Below are 22,527 nucleotides of genomic sequence, written 5' to 3'. Positions count from 1 at the left end.
GACAGCAGAATAAGATTGCGGTTGCACTGACTGCTGTGAGCATGTGATGCTCACTTGTCAAGTGCTCATCCTCAGCTCCCTCCTCCCGGTGGGAATGCCTGCCTGTGTGAGGAAGCTCATCCAATCTACTCTCCCTTACTCTGACCTGTTGCAGATCCTACACCATGGTTGAAATCCTCAGTTAGGGTGCAGTAGGCACACAGTGTTAGCCCCAAAGCAACCTTTAATTGGCTAGAGCTATCATTGTTGAATGACACAAGCATGCTTCCTCAGGAATGGAGGAAAGCGCTTCTGAGAATCTGTGCAGATTCGATTCCACATATGGTTCCATGTAACACTTTTCCTTCAGCAGCAGGCCCTGAGTGGATTTCCTGTTCCAGTGACTTCATCTTACAGCTTCCTTGAGCTCTCCAGTGGTTGTAATATGTAGACTTTCTGTAGTGTGCTCATCAGACTGCAGATACATTTGGATTATTTCAAGTCATTACTTTCCATGACTAGACATAGCATTTTATGTATATTCTATGAAGTCTCTTTTCAGTGCATATTCACATGTGTTTAATTATTAGCAGTGGTTTCACTGTTGCATGGATTTCTGGAATGAGGAAATTCTAGCTCAGGTTAGTACTGAAACTGCAGAGATTAGTAATTAGAGACAGAAATACCTGTGCTGTGTCACCTGTCATATTGGCGATAGGAATGAGAGTTTAAAAAAAAAAAAAAAACTATTTTAAAAATAGTGCCCATCTGGGCTGGAGAGATGGTTCAGTGGTTAAGAGCATCGACTGCTCTTCCAAAGGTCCTGAGTTCAATTCCCAGCAACCACATAGTGGCTCTCAACCATCTGTAATGAGATCTGGGGCCCTCTACTGGCCTGCAGGGATGGATACACACAGGCAGAATACTGTATACATAATTAATAAATAAATCTTTAAAAAATATAGTGCCCATCTTAACACAGTTTTGGCTTTATGTTAATAATGTGATGCAATGTATAACACAGGGCAGAATAAGAGAGGAGCAGAGTGGGTGAGGAATTGGATCTGGACTTCCATATTGCTGGCTATGTGGCCTTGGAAAACCAATTATTCTCAGTGTTCCTCAGTTTAGCCTTTAGAAAAGGAGGATGACCAGCATGTTCTCTAGTCTGATGAACTCTTAAAAAAGTAAGGCCTGCCTTACACAGTCAGCTCCAAGAGGGCCTGATGTGTAGACAGAGTCTTTTAAGTCAGTGCTTTGAAGATAGGATGAGAAATGTTGCCAGGGCTGCTGTTTGCAGCTGGGAGCAGCAGGCTGCTTTCCTTCTCAGTGATCCCCCCCTCCCCCCCCGGTTCTCACTGCTGTCTCCTTGCTTAGAAACAGCTTCAGAAAGCCTCAGCCTGAGTGAAAGCTCCTCCTAGAGCTTCTGGAACTCTGGAGTTGGACTTAGTTCTTATGTGTGGATGTAAATGAAGCACTAGAGCGCTGTAGAGATGTAAATAAAACATTGGCTTACCAGTCATCAGATTGCAGCGTGCTAGAGCAATGTGCCAGACTGCTTTTGACAAGCACAATGAAAGTTTTTTTTTCTTCAGCACAACAAATCCTAATTAATTTTCTGTACATTCAAGCTTCCAATTGGGTCTTTCTGTCTTTTGGGACCTGAGACTCATGCCACAAAGTTGGTGAAAATTTTTAGTTTTATGGTAAGATAAGATCTGTGTATAGCTTAGTTACGTGAGAAACAAGTGTCCGAAAGCGTGAGAGTTGTTGAGTGTGCACAGTGCTTGTTTCCAGCTCTCATTAAGCAGATGCTTTTAAAATGAGTTCTTGTAGCAGCAAGTTCCTCAGGTTGCTGTGGTATTCATCATGACTGACAGCTCACAGCTGGAGCCGTGGAAATCTGCATGTTGATAGCCCTCTTTTGGCTTCACCCCGTCTTTTGTGGTACAAACCTGCTGTTTGTCTTTTTCTCCCCCTCAAGAAGGAGATGCACAGTCTCATGGGTAACAGTGTTATTTTTTTTATTGCTTTACTTCTCATTTGTTATATTATTCAATAAACATTTTAAGATTATGAACGAGCTCTATTTTCTGTAGTCTTGGGGAGGGAGGGAAGGAAAGGGGAAAAGATGGGTGTGGAGGGGAGAAAGAATGAAAAGAGTGTTGAGAATATGTGGTGGAATGCAGGGAAATGACGAGGAAAAGTGCGAAGTGGGAGAGCACAAGGACAGCTGTTTCACGGTCACGGTCACAATGACAATGAGCGTTCTCAAATCTCTTCCTACCCATCCATTACTACCTGATTACTGCAACTATCTGTTTTCTTGAAAATGTTTAATAATTATGATTCTCTAGCTCTGGTACATAAGTCATCAGAAGGTCCAGAGCATCCTAGCAGAATGGACATCCTGTCAGATGCAGCCTGGGTGCAATGTAAATCATTGTAAGTGCTGATTCCACATGAATGAGGAATTTGTGTAGTCCCAAAGGAGTGTTTCTCTTGATAGTTCATTGTGAGGATTCGTGTGCACATCTCCTGAAGTCTTGCTAACTCTGCTGTAGTTATCTATGATGCAGACTTTGCAGTGTAGTGGTCCTTGTGAGAAACCAGACTGCTTGCAGTTGGTGACCTGTGCCAAGGTAGCTCTTATTCTGTTTGTTAGGGAATTTGGTTGGACAGATGGGTTTTCATTTCCATGCCTTGTCCATATATGCTGCTACTTTAACTTGTGCAGTTGATTGTGGCTTGCTTATTATTGTTTAGTATTTAATGAGCTGGGAATGTGATGATGGGAAGTCAGAAGTGAGCACATAGTCAGTGCCTTGCATGGGTGTACCTCATGTGTCAGGGTTGCAGTGGTAATGAGGTGGATATGCAGATAAATAAACAAGGTGATTTCCCACAGTTCCAGGCCAGCTTGAACTTCAGTGTAAGAACCTGTCTCAAAAAGGGTAGTGGCAGGGGTCCCAAGAAGACGGAAAATCAGGATGATGTGATACACAGTGACCTGGGAAGAACATTTGTTTTATTTTAGATGGGTTTGTCAGAGGTCTTTGAGAAGGCAAGATTTTAACTTAAGCCTCCTCAGTGAATTGAGGCAGAAGGAGCTGTACCAGCTGCAGTCTCTCTGAGATTAGATAACTCTTGTCTATTTTTTTTAATTATGGGAAATTTCAAATATATGTACTTACCAGTTTAAACAACCATGAACCTCTTTCCTGTTCATTATAGATGAACCTTTCTTTAGATTTTTTTCTCTTTTCCTTTGTGTGTATGTGTGTGCATGCAAGTGTGCATGGGTGTCAGAGGAGGCCAGAGGAGGCTGTCAGACTCCTTGGAGCTGGAGTTATGGGCAGTTGTGAGCCACCCAGTGTGGGTGCTGGAAACCAACTTCCTGTCCTCTACAAGAACAGTACATTGCAGGGGAGGAAAATTTCCTCTACTCTCCAGATCTCCTAGCCAGGTCTGAAATAACTTATTTAAAGACAGACTAACAGGAACAAACACAGATAGAGGGAAGTGTAACCAATTTATTATTCATTCTTTAGGAGTGACTAAGGAGTATTCATAGGCTAGAACCCACGTCCCTGGGTAGACTGTTTCTACACTTAGGAATAGTGGAGAACAGTGATCCCTGGAGAGATGTGACTGGATGGATTAAAAGGGGAATAATGTAGCAGCAGTAGATGAAAAGGGCTTGGGGGACCCAGAAGGTCTTTCTGTGACTGCCTTCCTCCCGGGTATGGAGCAGGGCCTTTAGAAGAAAGTTGATGTGACTCATTTCCAGACAAGCTAAGTTGGAGAATTTCTTTATAGCCAGCTCCTACACAGAAGGATGGAGAGAAGGAAGGGTAATATTTCTAGGTTTTTCTGCAGATGTTGGGGGTCCAGGAGGGGGTGCTTTACAGGAGCAGGGGAGCAGGATAAAGAAGGCAGCAGAAGGTCCTGGTAATCCTATGTCTGTGCTCCTTTCCTTCACTTCATGGTCCTAAGCATTTCACACTCTGAGCCTCAGGTACCTGTTCACAAAGCTATAGGTCTTAGGTTCACAAAAGAATAATAGTTCATGCCAATAGGATATTGAGTATTATTTTATGGTTTCCACAAAAGATAATTGGAATCCCTGATTTGATCAGATGTCTATCCAATCTTTCACTAGTTTGGACTCTCGATCAGAAAGTGTTATATTTGTCAACTTGTTGAAGAGATGTGATTTTTTAAAAATATATTTTATTTTATTTTAATGTACATTTGTGTTTTTGCCATGGATGTCAGGGTCTCCTAAAACTGGAGTTTCAGACAGGTGTGAGCTGTAATGTGGGTGCTTGGAATTGAACTCAGGTCCTCTGGAAGAAGAGTCAGCACTCTTAACCCCTGAGCCATCTCTCCAGCCCAGAGATGTGTTTTTTTTTTTTTTTCCCCCTAGAATGTGAGAGGGGGGAAAAACTATAAAGAGAAGATTTCAACTGAGATAGGTAATTTAACTACCACGAAAGATAGAGCATGTTCTGGAAAATTATACTTGGGGAGTTTTGCTTATATGGTACAAGGTGAATCTAAAAAGAGATGATAGGTAATTAATGGTTATTATTGTTACTTTGCTCTCTAAGCCAAATGTCAAATGAGGGTCAGTCCTATAGTGTTAGTCCTTAGGATGAGTGTTGAACTCTTCTATATGCTCAGAAAGAACTCTGAAATGATAGTTTACTGTAGAGGAAAAGCCAGACACAGAAATTTAGTAGATTGTTGCTACTGACAATGTTTTCTTCATACTGTTGATTTAAAAAACATTTACCATCACTTGAATCGATTTGGGATTGCAGACCTGTGTTTGAACCTGAAGACCCCCTCTAGTAACTGCCTCCAGAATTTGTAGGCCAGCTGGGATTAGTCCTTGGGGAGCCATTGAGTTCCTTCCAGGGAGAATTATGTCTGTAACTCCAAATCATGCTCACATTCCTTCTTGACTTTTGGATATGAGATCACATTTTTTCCCTAGCATTCTTATCTTGAACCTTCTTTTTCTAAAAAAGTAGATTCCTTTTGTGATCATTGATATTTGCTTTTCTTTTCTGATATAACAAAAATCCTATAATTTTACACATTGAAGGCATATTTTTATTTTTGTATTTTCTTGCCACACACAATTCCTAAATAGGACAGTTGCATAATGAAGACTATCCATTTGAATATCCATTAATTAATGACACTGTGATAGAAGAAAATGACCATATTCAACAGTATATTGTTAGTCTAGAACAAATTGCTGCCACAGCTGCCTCTAAAAAGGCTTGCATGATGTGTCTAGTTGAGCTAGATGCCAACAGATCAACAAGTACAGGGCTATTATAATATTGAAACCCAGTATTAAAATTCATCAAAAGCTCTCATTTATACTTTTTTTATTAATTTTTCAAAAATTGCAGTTATTAATATGGATTATTCTTCAACAAATAGGATTTGCACTAGGGAAATACATGACCATATTTGGATATGGGGGAAATGATCTTCCTAGTGTGTTTCATATTAAGGAGGCACTTTGTGTCCTCCTTGGATATTTAGCAAGGTCACAGCAGATGTGGCTTACCTATTTATTTTGGATGTGAGGATACTGGTTCTAGCAAGTAGACACAAAAAGAATATAGTGGTTTATGGTAGGAAACTAATGAAGGATGAAGGGTTGGTGCTGCTCAAGCCTGGGCCCCATAAACTGCAGTAGATGTGGGTGCTGACCCACAGTATGTGCGGAGTGCTCTTCTCTAAACCATCTGGTGCAATGCATTTATATGAGCAAATTACAGATGTAAATGTGGCCGTGCAGGGTTCGATGTGCACTGTGATGCTGTGTGCTAGTGGAGTGCCAAATCACACTTCACATTCTTTGTACTATGTATGATTTCTTGAGATATATTACATCTGTTTGCTATGCCCTCTCTTAATACACACTCCATTAATATAGTGCATTAATGCTGTGCCGAGGTGGGATTGTTCCACGTCTGAACCTGAGCCTCAGAAGATCTCAAGAGGAAGGAAGCAGCACCAGCTCTCCGTTGCCGCATCTCCTTCCTTACTCAGATGATGTGAAAGGACTCAGCAAATGCAATGCTGCCTGTGCTTGGAGACTCTTCTTGGAACCCTTAGCATAATCCCATGGTTTCTGATGTTTCTCTGTTTGATACTCTTATCTAAAGAGCTGGAAGACTTTTTGTGAAAAAATGTAAAGTGATTGGCCAGAGTCACAAGTTAGGGGCTGCTACTAAAAGCCAACTGAATCTGATGGTTACTATGGCAGAATTGCTGCCTGTTTTGAGTCTTTGTGGGTAAAAGTCCTTACCACACAAGCATGACAGGAGAGAAATGGCTCCTGAAGTGTCGTCTGAGTGGCGACACAATGCCTCCTACCCCAGGCGATCATCATAATCAAAATAAAAGTTATTTAAAAAGAATCCTGATATTGTTCTTACCTGTTTGATTTATTTTAGTATTTTTCACAATAAAAATTATTATTTTTAAAAAACAAGTCTTTTAATGTCCCAAAAGACACCCCAAATCGTACTTAAATGCAGAATCCTGTTTTTGGAGAAGGTAACTTAGGTCTTACTCATCAGCCTGCTGCACTGTTCCCTTTTCAGACACATAGATACCATCCACAAACTTTCTCATATCCTTGTTTTTAACTGTTGTGGCTTGCTGAATCAGAGCCACCGAATTAGATACAAGTTCAGTATCATTCCCTTCAAGGATTAATTCATCCTTCTGGGCTTGAGAGACAGAACAAGCAACGCCTGTCCTCATCCGAACCCTGCGGATGTATTTTTTACTCAAGAAATTTCAGATTTCAACCAAAGACCCATTCTTCTGAGTAACAACGTTGGTGAGGAAGTGAGGACACACAGACCTCATCTTGTAGTGGAAGCCCAGTAACACCCTTGATCATGTTCTGAACGTGACTGCAGATGGTTCAGACAGTGGCCAGTTCCTTTCTGTTACCTCACCATTTGTCAACCAGGAGCCGCCTCTTCTTCTCAAGGAGACTCAGCTCTACACTGATGTGATTGAAGTCCCTCCTGGAAGAGGGCACCCCTTCAGAGTGATGTCCACATTTTCTGGAATGTCGACAGTCTGATTGCTGAGAATGGTCTTTATTCTCTCAGTAGATGGGGACTTAATAATAATAATAATTCATTATTTAATATCAAATGATTATTCATTAAATAAACATCTATTTTTATTATAATTATTATTCAACAATTATTTATTACTTAAGAATAACTAAATAATCATTTACTATTTAAAAATCTAGGATTTAAAAAAAAAACCTTTTTAAAAAAATTAATTATATATACAGTGTACTTCCTACATGTACGCCCCCATGCCAGAAGAGGGCACAAAAACACATTATAGATGATTGTGAGCCACCATGTAGTTGCTGTGAAGTGAATTCAGGACTTCGGGAAGAACAGGCACTGCTCTTAACCTCTGAGCCATCTCTCCAGCCCCCAAATCTAGGATTTTTGAGATCAGACTTTTAACACAATGAATCAAAATTAAAACACCATACTAATATCAAACATATTACATGGAATATGTCCAAATATATTAACTCAGAACAATAGTTCTGAGTTAGAAAACAAGTTACACGAGTTCAATACATCAGTAGTCGTAGATTTAAAATTGTATAGCACTCCATTCTACTCCTCAGTGTTCTACAGCACTCCATTCTACTTCTCAGTGCTCTACAACACTCCATTCTACTCCTCAGTGTTCTACAGCACTGCATTCTACTCCTCAGTTTTCTACAGCACTCCATTCTACTCCTCAGTGTTCTACAGCACTCCATTCTACTCCTCAGTGTTCTACAGCACTCCATTCTACTCCTCAGTGTTCTACAGCACTCCATTCTACTCCTCAGTGTTCTACAGCACTCCATTCTACTCCTCAGTGTTCTACAGCACTCCATTCTACTCCAAAGTGTTCTAGAGCACTGCATTCTACTCAGTGTTCTACAGCACTGCATTCTACTCCTCAGTGCTCTACAGCACTCCATTCTACTCCTCAGTGTTCTACAGCACTCCATTCTACTCCTCAGTGTTCTACAGCACTCCATTCTACTCCTCAGTGTTCTACAGCACTCCATTCTACTCCTCAGTGTTCTACAGCACTCCATTCTACTCCTCAGTGCTCTACAGCACTCCATTCTACTCCTCAGTGTTCTACAGCACTCCATTCTACTCTGTGTTCTACAGCACTCCATTCTACTCCTCAGTGCTCTACAGCATTCCATTCTACTACTCAGTGTTCTACAGCACTCCATTCTACTTCTCAGTGCTCTACAGCACTCCATTCTACTCCTCAGTGTTCTACAGCACTCCATTCTACTCTGTGTTCTACAGCACTCCATTCTACTCCTCAGTGTTCTACAGCACTCCATTCTACTCCTCAGTGTTCTACAGCACTCCATTCTACTCCTCAGTGTTCTACAGCACTGCATTCTATTCCTCAGTGTTCTACAGCACTCCATTCTACTCCTCAGTGATCTGCAGCACTGCATTCTACTCATCAGTGATCTACAGCACTGCATTCTACTCCTCAGTGTTCTACAGCACTCCATTCTACTCCTCAGTGTTCTACAGCACTGCATTCTACTCCTCAGTGTTCTACAGCACTGCATTCTACTCGTCAGTGATCTACAGCACTGCATTCTACTCCTCAGTGCTCTACAGCACTCCATTCTATTCTGTGTCCTACAGCACTCCATTCTACTCCTCAGTGTTCTACAGCACTGCATTCTACTCCTCAGTGTTCTACAGCACTCCATTCTACTCCCCAGTATTCCACAGCACTCCATTCTACTCCTCAGTGATCTACAGCACTGCATTCTACTCCTCAGTGATCTACAGCACTCCATTCTACTCCTCAATGATCTACAGCACTCAGTTGTACTCAGTGTTTTATAATACTCCATTCTACTCCTCAGTGTTCTGAGGCACTCCATCTATGTAGCAAACACAGAGGAGGGTTGGAGACATGGCTGAGTGCTTAAGAGTCTAACTGCTCTTGCTAAGGATCCAGATTTGGTCCTCAGCAATCACAGGGTGACTTGCCGTCCACTCTCAAAGGTCCAGTTTCAAGAATCTGACAATGTTTTCTGGCCTCTAAAGGTGATGTATACATTTCACTGCACTTACATACCTATAGGTAAAACACACATACAAATAAAGTTAAAATAATGAAATCTTTTTCAAAAATCGAAGAAGGGGGGATTTATAACATGCACATATTTCTAGGATAATCTAAAGGTTTATGTATGGGTATATATTTTTTAAGTTTTTTTTTATAAGTTTATGTATGGAAAGTTCTTTTAGAGATATAAAAGGCAGTGGATACCTGGGCAGAGTGTGTATTCATGACTTTTTAGAAACAGTAGGATGTTAATAAAAATTTCAATTTTTCTGGGTATGTTGCCTTATTCTTTGCAAATTTATTGTAGGACAATGAATAGATAAGATAAAAATTTAACCTGGATGGAGGGGATGTGAGGGAGGGCAGTAGGATAGAGGAAAATGAAAGCAATGTATTGACACGTACACATGCAGAGGCTGTTGTAAGACCCAGTATTTTGTATACGTCTTAGTTTTCTTCTCTGTTGCTGTAATAATTGACCAAAACCAACTTTGGGAGGGAAGGGTTTATGTCACCTTACAGGTCAGCTGTTGTCAACGTTTTCAATGCTGCAACCCTTTAACACAGTTCATGTTATGGTGACTCCTAGCCATAAAATTATTTCATTGCTACTTCATAGCTGTAATTTTGCAACTGTTATGAATTGTAATGTAAGTATCTGATGTGCAACCCCTGGGGGTTCATGACCTGCAGGTTAAAGACCACTGTTACAGGTTATAGTCCATCACTGAGGGAAGTCAGGGCAGGAACTCAAGGTAGTAACCATGGAGGAATGCTGCTTACTAGCTCTCTCTCTTTCTCTGGCTACTCCCCATGCATTCTCAGCTAACATTTTTATACCGTGCAGATAGATAGACTCACAGTAATCTGGGTCCTCCTACATCAAGCAAGACAATCCTTTACAGATATGGCCACAGGTCAACTTGATATGGGCATTCCCTTAAGTGAGACTCATTCAGATGTCTCTAGGCTGTGTCAAGTTGACAGCTCAACTTAAAAACAATACAAAAAGGGAAATTATTTTACAAAATGGTTGAAAAAAACCGAAATATATAGAATAAGAGGCAAACTTTTAACAAGCAATAACTAAACTGTACCATTTGAATAATTATGTTGCCTATAAAGTCATGTAAGAAAATCAACTGATTAAAGATGGAAATTTCTGTAAACAATGTGTGAGTTTGGGATTTGTAGGTGAAGTGACTCTGACAGCAGAGACAGAACTGTGCCCAGTTCCCTGGGTTTTCTGTTTGTTCATTTGTTTTCATGGAATAGTCACTATGTTTTGGGATTAGACTTTAAACTTTTTATTTTTCTAGTGACAATGTTAAAATTATTGAGAATTACATAAAATAACCTACCTATTTGTTAAGGGAGGCTGAGAACAAAGGATTACATAGTTTTTAAGAGTTTATAAGGGCTGGCAAGATGGTTCAACAAGTAAAGGTGATTGCCGCCAAGCCAGACAGCCCATTTCACTGCTGGTACTCCAGGTCGCAAAAGACCCCGTGGTTGCCACTGAGTTCCTGGGATTTGCCTGTCTGTGCTCCTCTTCTCCTGTGCCTGAGGATCTGAACTCAGAGTCTCATGCTTGTGAGACAGGTACTTTTCCAACCTAGCCCTCTCCCCCAAACCAACCCTTCCCCTCCCCCATTTTTAAAATCTTTTGAGGTGGACTCTCACTTTGCAGAAACTCTTGATTCTCCTGATTGCAGCTGTTGGGATTGTAGGTATAGACCACCATGCTCAACATAATCTGCCTGCTTTTCAAATGATAACTACAGAAAAGTAATTTCTTCTCTGTGGCCTTTCCTATGATATCTTGCCAGCACATGTCTTTTTTGTGCTTCTATTGCTTTGCCAGCTCATTTTTATTGTCTAGTATAGAACAAGTGGTAAAGTTCATGTTAATAATTTCAAAGTTTTTTGAGAAGTTAGGCACAGTAGTAGTTCATGCCTGTAGCCTGAGCTACTTGGGAGGCTGTGGTAGGATTGCTTAAGCTCAGGAGTTTGGTACCAGCCTGGGACATGTAGTGAGACCCTTTTTTTTTTTTTTTTTAAAGCTTTATTTATTATGTATACCGTGTTCTGTCTGCATGTATTCCTACATGCCAGGAGAGGGCCCCAGATCTCATTACGGGTGATCGTGATCCATGTGATTGCTGGGAATTGAACTCAGGACCTCTGCAAGAGCAGCCAGTGCCCTTAACCACTGAGCCACCTCTCCAGCCCCGAGACTTTACCTTTTAAACAAATACATAATTCATGGGAAAAAAACCTTTCAGTTGAAGCAGTTACATCTGAACTAACTTTTTGTTGTTAGTCTTTTTTTTTCGTGCCTCAAAATTGTAGCTTGGTTTCTCCTGCTGCTATTGCAGGATGGGCACCGCACACCTGCCTTGGTTTGACTTATTAAATGGATTTGAGGAAGCCAGTTTCTTATTACCATGACAGAATGCCTGACAGAAGCTACGTAATGGAGAAAGGATTTACTCCGGCTTGTGTTTGAAAACAACTCCTATGTGGTGGTGTGAGTGTGAATTGATAGCTCCTATCACATGACAGCTGGGGAGCAGATCCAGCTCTCCAGCTCCTGCTCCCACCGCCTCCGCCACTTGGGCCCCATGAACAGAAAGTGTTCAGACACTGGAGCCAGTGAGGGACATTTCGCGTTCAAACTACAGCAGTTGACTACATTTTCTTTTTTTAGATTTATTTATTATACAGTGTTCTGTCTGTATGTGTCCTTGCAGGCCAGAAGAGGGCACCAGATCTCATTACAGGTGGCTGTGAGCCACCATGTGGTTGCTGGGAATTGAACTCAGGACCTTTGGAAGAGCAGTTGGTGCTCTTTAACCACTGAGCCTGACTACATTTTTATAATGGCTTTATTAAGGTCTAATTCACATCTGTCAAGTCCAGCTTCTTGAAATGTCCAACACCATGGCTCTTTGTAAAGCTTTCTCTTCATCCCTACTGTCGGGTTTTAGAAACTCCACACCTATTAGCAGGCAAGCTTCGTCTCCTCAGTCACTGACTGACATCCTTATCTCCCTTCTGCCTGCATGGATTTGCCCTCTCTGAGTATTCTGTATAAATGCAGTTGTATAACATGTGCCCTTTTAACCACAAGATACAGGGATTCGAGTCTAGAAATATCCCATTCTTTAGGTTGATTTGAGCATTCTACATTCTAGAAACCTGGTGAGATGTAAGAAAATAGATGTGGTGATTTTCCCCACCAGATGGAGAGAGCATTTCTAAGAGTTGCTCTCTTAAGAATTATTAGCTTTGCAGGGTTGGGGATTTAGCTCAGTGGTAGAGCACTCGCCTAGCAAGCTCAAGGCCCTGGGTTTGGTCCTCAGCTCAAAAAAAAAAAAAAAAAAAAAAAAAAAAAAAGGCCTGGAGAGATGGCTCAGAGGTTAAGAGCACTGGCTGTTCTTCCAGAGGTCCTGAGTTCAATTTCCAGCAACTACATGGTGGCTCACAACCATCTGTAATGAGATCTAGTGCCCTCTTCTGGCCTGCAGGCATACATGCAGGCAGAACACCATATACATAATAAATAAATAAATCTTTAAAAAAAAAAAAGAAGAATTACTAGCTTTGCAAGAAGGAGAACTACTTGGAAAGGGAAGAAGACCTCCAATGGGCTGGGCGTAGAGCTCAGTGCCACCTCCTAGCAGGCAGGGCCCCTGTGCAACCAGTACCCACCCCAGAAAAAAGAGAACAATAATCGCGAATAACACTTTTATTTCAGGTACTTATACTTGCTTGTTTGTCTGTTGTTGTGAAATAGAGCCCCACTCTAGCCTGAGCTATCCTTAAACTCATGACAACTCTACTGGCATGAGCCACCTCAAACCTTTAGCTATGTTTTGATGGCTTGGTGGTTCAAAATTTACCATTTAGTATAACAGCTAGCCCTAGCTATTGACACTGAAAGTTGTTGCCGGCATTCTTTGCTACTGTCAAGTAACTGTGTTAGGTGGCATAGCTGTGAAGAGTGTTTTTGTAGGGTGACTCTTCTGAATTACTTTCTAAACATGTTAGTGAGTCTTACATGTGTACACTCAGCTGAAGGAAACACTCCTTGATAGGAATTGCTGTTGCTTAATTTGGTAATCAGGATGTTCATCATCTGACCTTTTCAATACCTTTGGAGCAGGAACACAAAGCTCTCTCTTGATTTTACAAGGTGGCCAGAGAGGCAGCACTTTAAAAATTAGCATATGAATGTTTTGACTGCCTCACTTAAGACAGCCTGTCAGCTTGGCAGCTCCAAGCCTGTTATTTCTGTGTCTTCCCTTTTTCCAATTTCATGTTTTGACAAATAAGATTGTACTTTTGACAAGTGATTTCTATTCCATCTAAGAATTTCAAAGTGTTTTAAATGTGTTTATTAAACTATCTAAAGATCATCACATCTTCTCATCTTTGGTAATACAAAATTTCCCTGATAAGAAGGATAGAAAGTGATAGTACTGGCATTCCTGCGGTAAAATAAAGTTTTAGACAATAATTGTTTTTCTTTCTTTTAGAATAATTATTCCATATCTTTCAGAAACATTTCTTTCAATTCTTCTGATTTAGGCCTGAGTGTTTTTGAATAATGGCTGTCTCTCTCTCTCTCTCTTTTGTGAAAGGTCTTACTCGATAGCCTAGGCTGGCCTGGAACTCGCTATATAAAACAAAATTCATGACAGTGGCAGTCCTCCAGCATCAGCCTTCCTAGACTGAATTTGTAGGTCTTAGGCACCCCACTGAAAGTCTTATTACTAAAGCAAATTCTATGTATTTAATATTATTATATAACTGAAATTATAGTTACTTATTTGTTCAACATATATTTAATGAATACTGTGCTGGATAGTTTTGTGTCAACTTAATACAAGCTAAAGTCATCTGAGAGAATGGAACCTCAATTAAGAAATTGCCTCCATAGATAGGTCTGTAGGCAAGACTGTAAGGCATTTTCCTAATTAGTGATTGATGATTAAGGGCCTGGCCCATTGTAGGTGGGGCCATCCCTGGGTTCTATGAGAAAGCAGGCTGAGCAAGCCATGAGGAGCAAGCCAGTAAGCAGCACCCCTCCATGGCCTCTGCATCAGCTCCTGCCTCCAAATTCCTGCTGTGTTTGAGTTCCTATCCTGACTTCCTTCAGTGATAGACTAAAATGTGGATGTGTAAGTCAAATAAACCCTTTCCTCTGCAACTTGCTTTGGGTCATGGTGTCTCATCATAGCAATAGTAACTCTAAAACAAGTACTTATGCTGGGATTTGCCCCAAAGTCTGGAGTCACATGATGGACATACCCCATCCATCTTACATATGCAAAGTAAATGATGTTATTTCAAACTGATTGCTTATTTATTTCATTATTTGAGATGGACTCTTACTACTGCTCTAAACACTTGAGCTCACGTAGTCCTTCTGCCTCGACCTCCCAAGGGTTGAGACTATAGGCTTGTGTGGAAGAAAGACAAGTGGTGTCCTGTTTGGGAAAACAAAACCAAACAAAATTTGAATGCAAAGAAGGAAACACCTATTTTCCAGGAAGGACATTTGCAGATATTTGCAGCTGCCAAGGTTGTGAAAGCTGGTGTGGCTGCAGCAGAGAGAAGGCAGGCACAAAGAAAGTGAGGGTAAGAAGCAGGCTAGCACATAAGAAAGGCATTGAGTTTCTACTTCTGTTCTGCGTGTGTGTGTGTGTGTGTGTGTGTGTGTGTGTGTGTGTGTGTGTGTGTAGGTCATGACTCATTTGAGTATCTTACTTTTTTTTTTTTTTGGTGTTTTGAGACAGGGTTTCTCTGTATAGCTTTGGAGGCTGTCCTGGACTAGCTCTGTAGACCAGGCTGGCCTCGAACTCATAGAGATCCGCCTGCCTCTGCCTCCCAAGTGCTGAGATTAAAGGCGTGCGCCACCACCGCCCAGCTGAGTATCTTACTCTTTTCCTCTCTTGCTGTCTTCTTTAAAAATTGATAATTTCATACATGCATGTATGTATTTTGATTTACTCTACCCCTATTTTCTCCCATATAATTCTCCCCACACCATTTTCTCCTCCCAACTTCCTGTGATTTGTGTTTCTAAACTGTGGAGTCCACTTAGTGTCACCTTTACGTGCCTAAGTGTAGGGTGCTGTCTGGGGCAGGGCGCTCTCAGGGGCTGCATTTCTAAGCACACTGACTCTCCCTCCCCAGCAGCCGCCATTTGCTCATAGCTCCTCTGCCCCATCCATGTTAGTATTTCAGCTGTCTTGATCACGTGCAGGTCTTATAAATGTGAACCGCCCCTGTGAGTTCACGTGGATGTGGCAGTTTCTCCACTTGACTCTCAGACAGGTCTCAAGAAACTTGGAGCTTGCCATTTTGACAGCGAGCCTCTGGGATCTGCCTGTCTCTCCCATCTCCAGTGCTGAGGTTGCCAGCATACATCATTGTACCCAGTTTTTACATGAGGGCCAAGGATCCGAACACAGAAATTCATGCTTTCACACAGGTCTTTGACTCGGAGAAATGTGTGGTCTGGTTTGTGTTCGGGGTCGTTCTGCTTGACGAGGAGACCAACAGTGAGTATGGGAGCTACAGCAGCAGGGAGCCCAGCGGTGTTAATGACAGGGTGACTGAAAAGGGAGGGTAGAGTGACAGAAGTGTTGGGGTTTGGGTTAGGTTTTGTAAGGCCTTGGATGTCAGCAAAGTGAAGAGAGAGGTCAAAGTTGACTGAAGATTTGGGCCTGTGAATGAAGATGCTGCTTACTGGTGTGCTCAGCCCTCCACAGAAGAAAGGAAGGTGATTGTGCCTTGGAGCTCTCCAGCAGACTCGTGGGTGTGATCATGCAAGGAAAATGTCCCCAAGCACAGATAAAATCAAATATCTATGAGGAAACAGAAAGCAATTGTGATTATTATAGTTAAAAACTATTGAGTGACTCATTGAATCATTAAGAAATCAGGCTAGTTGGGGTGGAGAGATGGCTCAGCGATTAAGAGTACTGGCTGCTTTTCCAGACGACAAGGTTGGTTTCCAACATCCACATGGAGCCTTGCAACCTCCCATCCATCAAGTTCCAGGGGACCTGACACCTTCTGGCTTCCTTGGCATGCAAGTGGTACACAGACATACATGCACGAAAAGCATCCCACATGTAAGACAGGCCTGGAAGTGGGTGGGAATCAAGGAGACCAGCTAAGAATTTTGTTCTTATGATGCCACAGCAGCTGTGTTGTGTCAAGGATGTTGGAGTTGGAACTGTTGAGGCTGGATCAGCAGTAAGATGTTACTGTGAGGCTACCACAATTCAGGGCCGAGAAAGCTGCGTGTGTCTTCTGTAGCTGTGGCCGCTCACCCTGCACCACTTCACAGTCACAGCTCCTCCAGAGGCCTGGACCTAGGTGTGTGCGTTCATTCTAGCTCTCAGGTGCTAGGAGCACTCAATGTCTGAACTTGGGGATGCTGCAATGACAGCTATCCCTACATCCCACCATGAATCACACCGTGCGGAAGCAGACAGTGTGAATTGAGTAACCTGTTCTACCTACTTCCCCAAAAACAGAAAAAAAAAATTCTCTTACTTCATATTCAAGTTTTAGTTCTATGAATGTTATTTACTTACTTTTTTTTTTTTTTTTTTGAGATAACATCTTACTTTCTAGCCCAGGGTAGTCTTGAACTTCCTATGTAGCTTGGGCTGGCTCCAAGTTCACAATCTCAGCCTCACAGTGCTAGGGTTTCAGCCATGCATCACCAGTCCAACTTCATATTGATAACATTCTTATGATAGTGGACTCACTGCTTGCCAGAGAGATAAGAACCGCTTTCCTGGCCAGCAGCCACATCATTGGATGAGCATTATGGAGAAGGAGGGCTGGGCACTTGTGTTGAGTGCCTGTCCCTGTAGTCTTCTGTCACAGAGTTCAGGTAGACAGTTGTTTGTGGAATGTTTGCTCTTTTCATGGATTGTTTTTAAGCTTTGGGAAAGTCAGGGTAGACTTGGTTCTAGATGCAGTTTTCTGCTTGGATGTGACACTTCTTTGTTTTTGTTTTTTGAGACAGGATCTCATGTAGCCTGGCTGGCTTTAAACTTCGAATCCCCCTTCCTCTATGTTCCAAGTACTGGGATTACAGTATTTGATTACAGGCCTGCGCCATCATGCCTAGCAATGTTACATTTTTGGGAGTGATGTTTTCCTTTCTCTTTTTTTAGTGTACATGGTACATTATGTTACATAAAGATGGTTTCATGCAGGCATCTGATGTACTTGGAACATAGTTCCCCATGCCCAGCTACTCTTCCTTCCTCACATTACGACTCCCATGAGTTCCTTTGTTCCCTAGACTGTTCCACTTTTACTCTCATGTCATATGTACATATATGATTCTATGCTGCTGTAAAATCTAGGAACCATAAATGAGAGAAAATATGACTTTTGCCTTCCTGAGACTGACTTAATTCATTTAACATGATGGTCTCCAATTGCATCTATTTTCCTGCAAAAGGCACAGTTTCATTCTTCTTTATGGCTGAAAAAAAAAGTACATTGTGTGTATAAACCACATTTTTGTTTTCTTTTATTTCTCGATAAAAGTCCTGCCTGGGTGTCCTGGAACTCACTCTGTAGACCAGGTTGGCATTGAACTCACAGATCTGCCTGCCTCTGCCTCCCAAGTGCTGGGACTAAAGGTGTGCACTACCACTGCCCAGGTAAACCATTTTGTCTGTTCCTCTGTGACAGACATGTGAAGTTGTTTCCTTAGTTATGACTAGAGCTGCAGGAAGTACTGGTGATGCACAAGAGCCCTTTGGGCAAACACCCAGGACCTGACATTCTGAAATCTCTGCTGAATGTCCTGGGTGATGCCTTCCTCTCTCACAGCGTTCTCATGGACACAGAGAAAATAGGCATGCAGGTCTGGGTTGACTTCTAGAGCTGTGTTTCTCTGTGGCGTCCTCTGCTTGTCTAGTCAGAACATTCCAGCTGTTTTATCTTCTTCAAACCCCCATTTCCGTCTTCTCAACTCCAGGAGGCTGTTGTGTTCTTTGGTGCTGCCGAGGCAGCAGAGGGTCTTGGATTGTCTCTCCAAGGAGAAGCCAGGGTCATGGCAGGTCTCTTTCCTTCCTCTGCTTCTCAACTCTCACAGCACGGTGCCATCTATTGTCTGAGATGCTTTGAAAGTAGCATTTCCCCTTTTAGTTATGTCAGACCAGCAAGTTGTTCTTTCATGGACAGCAGCAAGAATCACATTGGAAAATGATGGGACCACTGCAATACATGACACCACTTCAGTACACAACCCACGGTATGACAAGAAAGAAAATTTAAAAACTGAACCCAGATGGGGAGTACAGTAAACTACACTGGCAGTAACCTTATTTAAATATTCAAGCTTGCCCTTATAGTGGAGATATTTCATATATGTTTATGTATAATCAAATATATAATCTTTCCAATGACCATATTTAGGCAGGTGCTATTATGCCATTGAGAGTGGTAAAAATTCAGACACAGCAAAATGGAGTAACACAAGGTCACATAGGTAGCAAATGATGGCTCTTGAGTTTGCATCAGGCAGTATTAGTGAAATAACAATTGCTATCTTAAGGAGACCACTCAGCCTGCCCATCCTGTCTGGCAGTGAAGGCAGCTATATTTTTTAAAAAGAAACATATTAAACTAGGAAGCCTGGCCACAGCCTGTAGTTCTAGCTCTTGGGAGGTAGAAGCAGAAGGATCAGAAATTCAAGGTTATCCCTGGCTATATACCTAGTCCAGACCAGCCTGTGATATAGGAGTTCCTATCTTCTCCATTAAATTAAATACATAACATTGCTTAAGATTCAAGTTAAAGCTGGGTGGTGGTGGCATACAACTTTAGTCCCAGCACTCAGGAGTCAGAGGCAGGCTGATCTTTGTGAATTTGAGGCCAGTCTGGTCTACAAAGTGAGTTCCAGGACAACCAGAGCTGTTACACAGAAAAACAAAAGAATAAAATTCAAGTTTAATCTTTCCCTCCCTCTTTCTTCCTTCTCCCCCATGCCACAGCCCCTCCTTTATCTCTCTCATCTTGTTCACATCACTTCTTTGGAGGACTTTTATAAACCTAAAGTTTCATGTGTTATTAATGTAGTCTTTATAGCTGTGTTTATTCATGTGTATATTTATCTCGATACTGATTTGTCTGTAAACTATATCATGTCTATCATCTATCTATCTATAATCTATCAATTTATCTATCTGTCTGTCTGCCTTTCTGTCATCTATCATCTATCCATCCATCTTTTTTTTTTTTTCAGAGCTGAGGACCGAACCCAGGGTCTTGTGCTTGCTAGGCAAGCACTCTACCACTGAGCTAAATCCCCAACCCTACCATCCATCCATCTTATCTATCATCTATCTATCATGTATGTATGTATGTATGTATGTATGTATGTATCCATCTATCCATCAGCTATCTATCTACCATTTATCTTACAGTCTATCATCTATCATCTGTCATCTATCTATCTATCTATCTATCTATCTGTCTGTCTGTCTGTCTGTCTATCTATCTGTCTGTCTGTCATCTGTCTATCTATCTATCTATCTATCTATCTATCTATCTATCATCTGTCTGTCTACCTGTCATCTTCCTATCTGTCATCCATCTGTCCATCTCCAGACCAAGCCTCTTCCTCCTTATCCCCTTCGCTGTATCTGTCAATTTAGTATGTGTCACTCTTGAGGTCTCAAGCTGAATTTGGAGTCTGCCTGTTCCTTCTGTGAGCTGTCTTTTAACTAATGGAGTGCTTGCTTTTCGGTAAGATGACACATTCTGAGATAATCCTTAAATCTTCCCCTCTTGGCCCCTTCACAAGCAGCTTCTCCTAAGAAGGCTCCTCTTTTGTGTGTGCTGCCCCAGTTCAGGGCTGCTTCATCCCTTATTGATTTATTGCCACAGAAACTTACTTGATCTTCTTGCCTATGTTGTTCTCATATTCTGTCTTTCAGTGTATTTACAGGATTATCAACATAAAACCCAGATGGATTCGCCAGTCCACTGTGTGAAATCCTGTGCAGGCTCATCACCGTAGGCTAGCTGCAGAGTCAGGAGGAGCCTGCTTTCAATTCCAGCCCCCGTGGACACACTACACTGGGAGTTTGCTAACCCTGTATTTTTAGTTTCCTCTTCCTAAAATGGGAATGTTAATAGTCCCTTTGCATGAAGAAGTTATTTCATTGCATGTTTGAGTGTTTTGTATGTGAGTGAATGTGTGTAAGTGTTTGTGTTGTGTGGTGTATGTGTGTGTGTGGTGTATGTCAGTGTGTGTATAGTGTAAGTAAGTGTGTGTGGTGTATGTGAGTGTATGTGGTGTGTGTGGTATGTGTGTGGTGTATATGAGTATGTATTTGGTGTATGTGTGAATGTGTATGGTGTGCGGTGTATATAAGTGTGTGTGGTGTATGTGTTGTGTGTGTGGTGCATGTGTGTGTATGTTTATGGTGTGTGGTGTATGTGAGTGTGTGTATGGGGTATGTAAATGTGTATGTGGTTTATGTGTGTGCATATGCATGGCACCTGTGAGACAGCCTCCTTTATCACTTTGTACCTCATTTCTTTGAAGCAGGGCCTCTTGCTGCTCTTGGAGCTTATATTTTTCAACTAAGCTGGCAGCCAGTAAGCCCCAGAAATCCTTCTACCACCCTCTTACATGCCAGTGCTGGGTTTAAGGTTATGCTCAGGAACATACCCTGATGGTAATGTGGGTGCTGATTTATGAATTCTTGCACAGTAATTGGTTTTAACTACTGAGCTATCTTTTCTGCACCAAGATAATATTATTTGAAGGAAATAAAATAGCCATTTAAAATGTTTCAGTGTTTGAATGTACTCAGTGAATGATGACTAGTATTATTAATACTCTTTCATAGCATTCCCAGCATTCTAAACTTTAAAAAAATATTGTTGTGCATGTGTGAGAGTGTGTACACATGGATATGGAGCCCAGCTTCAAGTACTATTTCTTAGATGTTGCTCACCTTGTTTTATGATCTGGGGCCCCTCACTGGGACCCAGAACTTTCTGATTAGGCTAGGCTGGCTGGCCTAGGGTTGATCCTCCTGCCTCTGCTTCCCCAATGATGTACTTATATTGCGTTCTAATGCAACCAGCTTTTTATGTGGGCTCTGGGGATCAAACTCAGGTCCCAATGCTTGCACATCATCAGTCAGTTTACCAAGTGAGCCATCTTCCAGCCCTGCCCCTTTTTAGTGGTTTTGTGGGTTGTTTTGTTTTGTTTTTGAGACAAGAGTTGGTCTTGTAACCTACACTGACCTTCAAATGGAGGAAACATGGTCTTCCTAACTTCATTCCAGTACAGCTTGCCTTGTGTTTTAGGGTCTATTGGATGATTGCTAATGACTTGCCTTTCAGATTTGGGCTCTTCCCTGAGTCTAGAACACACTGCCACTCATAGTCTCTTTCTGCTTTTTGAAAAAATGCTGTGGCCTGTTCCAGCCATCAGAGTCAGATTTAACTATCCCTGGGCTTCCCTAGCCCCAGGGTCAGAATGTTCCTCCCAAGTCCCCGTCTTTAGGCACTTGGTTTGCTGCTGCTGTTGTGTGAGCTGTGCACCTCACTCCACCTGACTGCTCCTCCCTCCAGCACAGCTGCCACCAGAGCCGGTATACAGGGGGAGCCCAGTTGGTGTTGAACTAAACAGGCGAGCTTCGGCCAGTGGGAGGAGGAGAGGTAAGACCCTTAGAAGTGGGCCTTGTGGGGTAGGAGGAGGGGCAGTTCCTGCAGCCAGGGGCGTTGGCTCACTCAGACAGTGGCGAGTTATTGTAGTTCCTTAGCAAAGCAAGACTTTAACACAGTTATGTGTGAAATGCTACTAATGAAGTAAATTTTCTTGGTATCAGATATACTTCTACCTTTGTCCTTTTACATTCTCTACACCTCTCTAAGGTACTTAAAAATAAATAATTCAGAGGTCTCTAGAACAACAGGGAACTGCATTATCCAAATACAGTTTCACGTTGTGTTTAAAACAAAATCAGTGCAGACAAGCATGAGGCTGGCATTTCCGGGCATTCAGCTATGATCAGTGTGGCACATGCCAGTCCTTAGGAACTCTTCCACCACTCACAGTTACTGAAATGCACACTGTGTGCTAGACTGGCTCACAGCAGCTGTGTTTAGGGAAGCCATTTGCAAAGTTTTGTGTTAAAAAATCAGTAGGTTGGGACAAGAGAGATGGATCAGCCATTAAGAGCATTGGCTGCTCTTCCAGAGGACCAGGGTTCAATTCCCTGCACCAAATGATGTCTCACAATCATCTGTAACTCCAGTTCCAGGGGATCTGATACCCTTCTCTGGCTCCAC

The 22,527-nt window shown here is 42.0% G+C and overlaps 1 protein-coding gene and 1 pseudogene across 2 annotated transcripts in view; one reads left to right on the top strand and one right to left on the bottom strand.

The window, feature by feature from the left end:
* Ttc28 (tetratricopeptide repeat domain 28) overlaps positions 1-22,527 on the top strand; it is a 417,040-nt gene that overhangs the window by 64,657 nt on the left and 329,856 nt on the right. The window lies entirely within an intron of this gene.
* Positions 6,580-15,379, bottom strand: LOC118572571 (annotated as a pseudogene).

This window comes from Onychomys torridus, chromosome 22 (assembly GCF_903995425.1).
Source record: "Onychomys torridus chromosome 22, mOncTor1.1, whole genome shotgun sequence".
In the NCBI taxonomy this organism is placed as follows: domain Eukaryota; kingdom Metazoa; phylum Chordata; class Mammalia; order Rodentia; family Cricetidae; genus Onychomys; species Onychomys torridus.
This window is presented reverse-complemented; position numbering and strand designations above follow the sequence as displayed.